Below are 7,343 nucleotides of genomic sequence, written 5' to 3' on the forward strand. Positions count from 1 at the left end.
CACGGGGTCTTTGACAAATTCAAAGATAGCAAAGGGAACTTCTCAGAGTCGCTCAAGCGATGTGCGTGGATTGTTGAGCCTATATGAAGCTTGCCATTTAAGGTGTCATGGCGATTCAATCTTGGACTAAGCACTTCCTTTTGCTACAACTCACCTTGAATCGAGCAATAAAAGCAAAGTGAGCACTAGTCTTGCAAAACAAGTGAGTCATGCTCTAAAGCAGCCACTTCGCAAGGGATTGCCAAGGCTCGAGGCGAGCCGCTATATTCCACTCTACCAAGAAGAGCCTTCACATGATGAAGTTTTGCTTACCTTGGCCAAACTAGATTTCAACTTGCCGCAAGAGCAACACCGAAGGAACTTGGCAAGATTACTAGGTTCGGTAACACCATTTAACTATATGATCAAAAAATTAGCTTCTACACTATGTTTTTAAAATGACCCAACTATCAATTATGTTTTAGCAATGCCCGAACTATCGTTTTTTCTTGTTGTGTTTTCCAAAGATTAACTCATCTATCTTCAATTTACCTTTTTGAATAGTGCTTGTCAAAGTCCTTTACAAGTGAAAAAAAGGAGTATAGCTATCGAATTTGTTGGGCTAAAGTACTTTTAGTTATGCTCATGTTCATTTAATCATAGGTGGTGGAAGAATATAGATGTTCAAAGAAAGTTCCCATTCGCTAGAGACAGGATTGTGGAGTTGTTCATGGACCACGGAATATATTTCGAGCCGGAATTTGCCATGGCCAGAGAGATACTCACCAAAGTGATCTCCCTCACTTCCATTATGGACGATATCTACGATGTCTATGGCACAAAGTGGAAGAACTTGCACTCCTCAATGAAGTAATCCAAAAGTACGGAATCACAAAACTCTTTCTCAAATTTTTGAATTTGATCAACTTTGTATAGAGTTAAGTGTCACTTTCTAGAACTTAAATTCAGGTGGGATGTTGATGCCATGGATGGATTACCGGAGTATATGCAAACTTATTTCAAGGAGTTTCTCCATCTATGAATATATTGGGAATCAATTGGCCGCAAAGGAAGATCGTACCGCCTTATCTCGCAAAGAAGTTGTAAGCATCATCGATAAACTTTACATGCATCGAAGGCAATCTTAGTTAGAAATCTAATATTCTTGTGCATGTTTAATTTCTTAGATGAAGAAGCTAGTAAAGCATACTTTCTCGGAAGCCAAATGGTTCCATACCAACTATATACCAACACCGGAAGAGTACATGCCACTTCAACTAATAACGACTGGCTATGGGAATGTTAGCGACTACATCACTTGTAGGAATGGGCGATGTGGTCACAGAACATGTTCTTAAATGGTCGGTTAGTGATTGCAAGAGCGTGAAGGCTACACAAACCATCTGTAGGCTCATGGATGATGTTTCCTCTCACGAGGTATAATAAAGACATAATTATCTTCCATCATTCTAATAAAATTTAGATCCCACCACCGCTTAATCTAATTACACCAATGTTGTTTGACATACAGTTTGAGCAAAAAGAGGGGGCATGTAGTATCTGCGGTGGAGTTGCTCATGAAATACCATGGCGTCTCGGAGCAAGAAGCCGGGAGGAACTCCTAAAAGGAGTCATTGATGCATGGAAGGACACCAATGAAGAGTTTCTTCGTCCAACGCAGTCCCAATGTCGGTTCTCACACGAATGCTCAATTTCTCATGCGGGTGATAGACGTGTTATATAGTGATGGAGATAATTACACCCATTCTAAAACCAAGCTCAAAGATTATGTGGCATTGCTCTTCGTCAATCCTTGCCGATGTAAAGTTTGGACCAAATGTTATCACACCAATTTGGTCATTGTAAATCAATAGTCTATTGATTATGCCTTTGAAACCCTACTTTTTCCCGGATGTATGAGGAAAATATCATTACTAGTATGTACTTTCATATTGATGTGCTCAATAAGGCTCATAATTAAAGAGATGCATATGGGTATGGTGTTGCTAATTTCAGAAGTCTAGCATATCATGTAATTGTAATATTTCAATAATTCCAACCACTTTGTCAAAATATTCTAAACCCTATTATATGGCGGTTCTAAACATTTCAATTGTGCCAATTTACTGCTAAACCTTTTGATGATTGTCAATTTAGTCATAAATCTTTAATTATGCCAATTTAATCCAAAACTTTTAATTTATCAATTTAGTCAAGTTAGGAAATTTTGGCCGTAAATTATCGAAGGTTTAAGACTAAATTGACAAATCGTCTAAGGATTTAGAACTAAATTGGTATAATTGATAAGTTAAGAACTAAATTAGCCAATTGTTAAAAATTTCGGGACAAAATTCACACAGTTAAAAATTTTATGTCGAAATTAACCGCTATACAATAGATTTAGGGCTTTCTGAACAATTTTCCCCCTTACACTTTCATGTCAAGATTTATTTATTTGCATCGAAGAATACATAAAAAAAATTTAACCTACTCCGTGGTTAAACTGGATTCTTCATTTCTTTGCTCTATGTATTCTCACTTGGCAATAATAAGTTTGAGATAAATCCGGCAAAATGAGAAAAAAGGGGCAGATATTAATGTTGTCGGAGCTTTTATTGTATGGTATGATCCTTGATGTGTTGGCCATAATCCATCACATTGTCTTGCAGAACTCTATTGATTCATGTAAAATATGGATTTTTTTGGTGCCTGTAAATTTCAATAAGTCTTTTTTTTTTGCACGAAAATTTCAATAAGTTCAAAGTGTAAAAAAAAAACTAGTTTGTACAGAAAATGATGCGTGACTGTTTTTGTAGGTAACTTTCCATAACTTATCGAAACGTTTATAAAATTATCCATTTTATGATGATTTGCAAATTAATGATTTTTGTTCTAATCTACTTGCTTTTATTTGCATAGTGTGCCAAAACTTCAAATAGGTCAACTTTTACATGAAATTGCTAACCTAAATTAGAATGGTTTACCAACTTTTATCGAATTGAATTATAAACTACTTTAGAATATTAATTTTCATTTGAGTTACTTATCAACATTCATTTTTTTTTTCCAACTTGTCTATTGAGTTACTTATTGATATTTTCTTTTGTTTTCTTAATTGGCCACCTTTTTAAAGAAATTGCCAACTTTTTCTTTGTTACGGGTTCATAAATAAGAAAATATGATTACTTTTTTTTCTCATAAAACTTCACTTTCATCTTTAGTCAAGTTTTTTGACATGAGGACACTAGATATGCCAAAGTTTCATACAACACTCATTTGGTGCAAAAGTTTTATCGAATCACTTATGTAATATTTTTTTAAAAAAACAACTAAGTACCAACTCCAATTTTGGATTGTCCGGAATATGACGTTGCAATATTTTATCAATTTCTCTAATCAATGTGGCTCACCAGTATGTCTAGTGAACAATAATAGCCCTATACAGCGTCATCTTTTTTGTGAGGCCCATTATTATTTATTATCTTCGCATTGTGGTGACTCATCGCCATCACGGTCCATGGCCTAAGTAAGCTCATGAAGGCCTTAAGCCTCATTTTTAGAAGCTCTTAAGTAAATTGCAGCCGTCAAATTTTCACCACCCATTTTATTAAGGTTTAATATCCTGAAAAATCATGGCCAAGATGACGCGTGTGACAAATTTATCAAAAACATTTTTTATCGTTTAAAAACCTAAACCAAGACACCAAATGACAAATTTACCTCGACGACTATAAAAAAAACTCTAAATTGGTATATTTATGATAAATTTACCGCAAACTAATTTATTCGACCGTAAAAAATTCAAAGTAATAGATTTGTAATAAATATACCCCGTGTTAAATTAGATTAATACCACAAAAAAATCACAAAAATTGTAAATTGTGACAAATGGAGGGTAAAATCTCAAATTATTATACCAATCAATTGTCACGTGTCATTTAACTTAATAATTTGATAGTAAAATTTAATGGAAACTAATAGAGGGTAAATTTATCACAATATATCAATTTGGGGTAAATTTATCAAAGGTATCAGTTTAGATTTTTGGTAGTTAAAAGATTAGTTTAAAGTAAATTTATTTGTGTACTAGTTTTAGGATTTTTCAGGATATTAACTCTTTTATCAATTCGGAAAGTGTGTAGTTGAACTAACCACACAGAAAATAAATGTTTATTGAATTGATAGTTGACTAAATTGAGAAATCTATACATATGAACATTATATCAAAAAAAAAAAAACCAAAGAATTTAAATAATCGCATCCTTAGGTGGACTTTGTTGGGGAATTTAATTCCTAGACTTGCTATGTGAGAGAGAGAGTACTTCCATATCTTCTTGCGTTTGCTTTGAAGAATACAGCTAAAAATATATGTATATATATATATATATATATATAGCAAAAAAAATCATAAATCTATCATGCTTATATCAATTCAGTTTATAACATTTTTAATTTAGCCAATTTAATATTAAATCTTTTGATAATTTTTTTGTTTTTTTTTTTTATCCTTTCGTTTTTGACCAGCGATGACCCATAAGCCCCTCGCTTGTAGCTACGAAAGGTGAGGGCTTTGTGCTGGCACTTGCAGTCAGTGAATTGTAGCTCACCTAGGACCTTCAACGCCAACAAGGGCCTCACCTAAATTTGGCATCACAGTCCCACTAGTCAAGGGCAAGGACATGAAGGTATCATGGCCTCGCTTAGCCATGGCAAGTCACACGACCATAATGAAAAAATTCAAAATATAAAGAAATTTTCACGTTTGTGTTGGTAGTATATATGAGATGATCAATATCCACATCAATAATATCCGGCCGAAATTAACTAGAATGACTCAACGATAAATTATCAAAAGATTTAAGACTAAATTGATCAAATTAGAATATTTAGAACTAAATCGACACATACGATATATATTTAGGACTTTTTTGGAGTAATTTTCCCAAGAAAATCTATGAAGGAAAAGAAGAGGATTCACTCGCTCAATTTCTCAAAATGGATGTTGGCTCACCGTTGACCTCGAAAACAAAAGAGAAATTTGGGATTGGCGTGTTACATACAAAATTTGCACCACTCCCCCTCAAGAAAAAACAGTCGAAGTTAAATAAGATTCAGTTGAAGATAAGCGACGGGCGTTATACGCGATCCTTGCGTCGTTTTCCGCATGACATAATAGTGCATTTGTCTTGTCCGAATATTATGTCCATGTGAAGGGGGCATATAAAATGTGTGTGGTATTGCAGGCCACGTTTATGGCTCGAAAGCCATGGTCAATTATTTATCCCTTTGAAGTCATCGAATTTGCTTAGCTCTGTCTTGCTGAGACAGATGCCAGAATCCAATCCACACTGATCGAAAAATTACCAAAGTCCTAAATCTATCAGTAATTGTATCAATTCAATCCTAACTTATTTTTTGATCAATTGAGTTCTAAACCCTTTACAATTATTCTCAATCAGTCCATCCGGTTAAAATTGGCCGATTGACGCCGATGTGGTAGCACCCGGTCGCGAACTTTTTTTAATAATATTTTATTAATTTTTTAAATATTTTTTTTTTTGTCCTTTTTTTCCCTCTCCTCCTCCCTCCCCCCCACCTCCTTCCTTTAGCTTTGGCGACAAGCCAGGCTAAGGCGATTTGTGGCGCTCGCCTCACTAGCCGCCGAGCTCGCACCCAAAGAATCGGCGGGCGAGCTCCCCGTCGTCGCATCTAGCGGGCTTACCTCACCCAGGCCTCACCTGGATCTAGCAAGGGGCTTGCTCGCGTCCCTGCGGGCTAGCCTCGCCCAAGAACCAGGCGAGCCCTCACCGGATCCGGCGGGGCTTGCCCACATCGTTCTTGGGGGCACTCGCCGATCGAGGCAAGCTGCCGGATCACCTCGGTCCGGGCGACCAGCCAACCCCTCAGTCGTCGGAGCCAAAGGAAGGAGGAGGGAGGAGGGAGGAGGGGAAAAAAAGGGAAACAAATTAATAAAATTAATAAAATATTTCAAAAAATAAAAATATTATTAAAAAAACTCACCAGCTAATGGCTGCCACGTCGGTGCCGGCCGTAGTGGCGGATGGGTGGACCTAATAATCAGAATAATCATAAGGTTTAGACTTAATTGATTAAAAATAAATTTAGGATTGAATTTACATAATTGTAATAAATTTATGATTTTTTTGGTAATTTTCCCAACTCCAAGACAGCAATCGCTGCTTCCCACCGGACGAGAAGAAAATTTTTAGCTTTACTCCTCACGGGAGGAAGACAAAACCCTTAAAATCGTTCGAAACTGGGGTAGGAGTTTGGACATCTTGTCGGGGCAAACATGTGAGTCGATTCCTGCGTTTTCTGACTACGATTCGTACTTGGTTTTCAAACATGGAAAACACGTTGCGACTCTATTCACTGGATCTTGAGCTTCTTCTTCTTCTTTTCGTTTGAGTGTTCTTCCCCAGGGAAAGAAAATACGCTTTTGCGCAACACACGGGAATGAATTCAAACGTGCATCCAATTCTCGAGGATATTGCCTGATTGGTCAATTAATTTAATTGACTAATTTGTCACGTCACTCATGGAAAAAATTAAGTAATACAACAATAATAACCCTTACGTCACAACCTAAGTCATTTTGCAAATGAGAAAACTAGTCATTTTCATTACGTGTTTCTCAACAACCCTAATCCGGTTAAATAATTTGGTCTTATAATTGGCGAGGCTGTTTTGACCTCAGTGAGGGTGGCTCTACTGACCCTGCTGAATCTTAAAATCAACTTGACAAACTAATTTTATGTGATAATATATAAACTTTGATCCTACCGGCCACACTCGTATTTCGCATTCATTGACTTGTTAAACTCTTTCATTTTCTAATAATCCAAGGACACAGGAACAGAGGACCCAGTTACCACATATTCGTCGACTCCACGACACGCCCTGTAATCTCATGAGTCGGTTAAGCGCAAGTCTTTGATCTACACGGCGGTCCTGACCAAGGACTCTTGCACGCAATAGGCGGAATTTGCAAGCTCTCTAGTTCTTGAGCTTGAAATCTCTCGATACTTCAATCAACTTCGCCTGGTCGGGGTTCATCTGTGACCTTTTAAGGAATTCGCAAGCTCTTCTTTCTTTGGCTACAAGCGCGAGGGTCGTAGCCAAAAATGGACCCGACACGTCCGCACAGACGTGATCGAGACCACAACAATTTCCAGAATCAGGAGCGCACGTCGTCCCATCTTTTCCCTCTAGAAATTTCCCTTCGTTCCTCATCATCCAACTTCAGGAAGAGGAGCAGTGCTCGCGGAATCTGTTGGCGATCACCTTCGTAATTGATGGCACGACGAGTCGTGTCACCAGAATAGATGAAAAGGCACATTCAT

Source organism: Eucalyptus grandis, chromosome 11, assembly GCF_016545825.1.
Source record: "Eucalyptus grandis isolate ANBG69807.140 chromosome 11, ASM1654582v1, whole genome shotgun sequence".
Classification (NCBI taxonomy): Eukaryota; Viridiplantae; Streptophyta; class Magnoliopsida; order Myrtales; family Myrtaceae; genus Eucalyptus; species Eucalyptus grandis.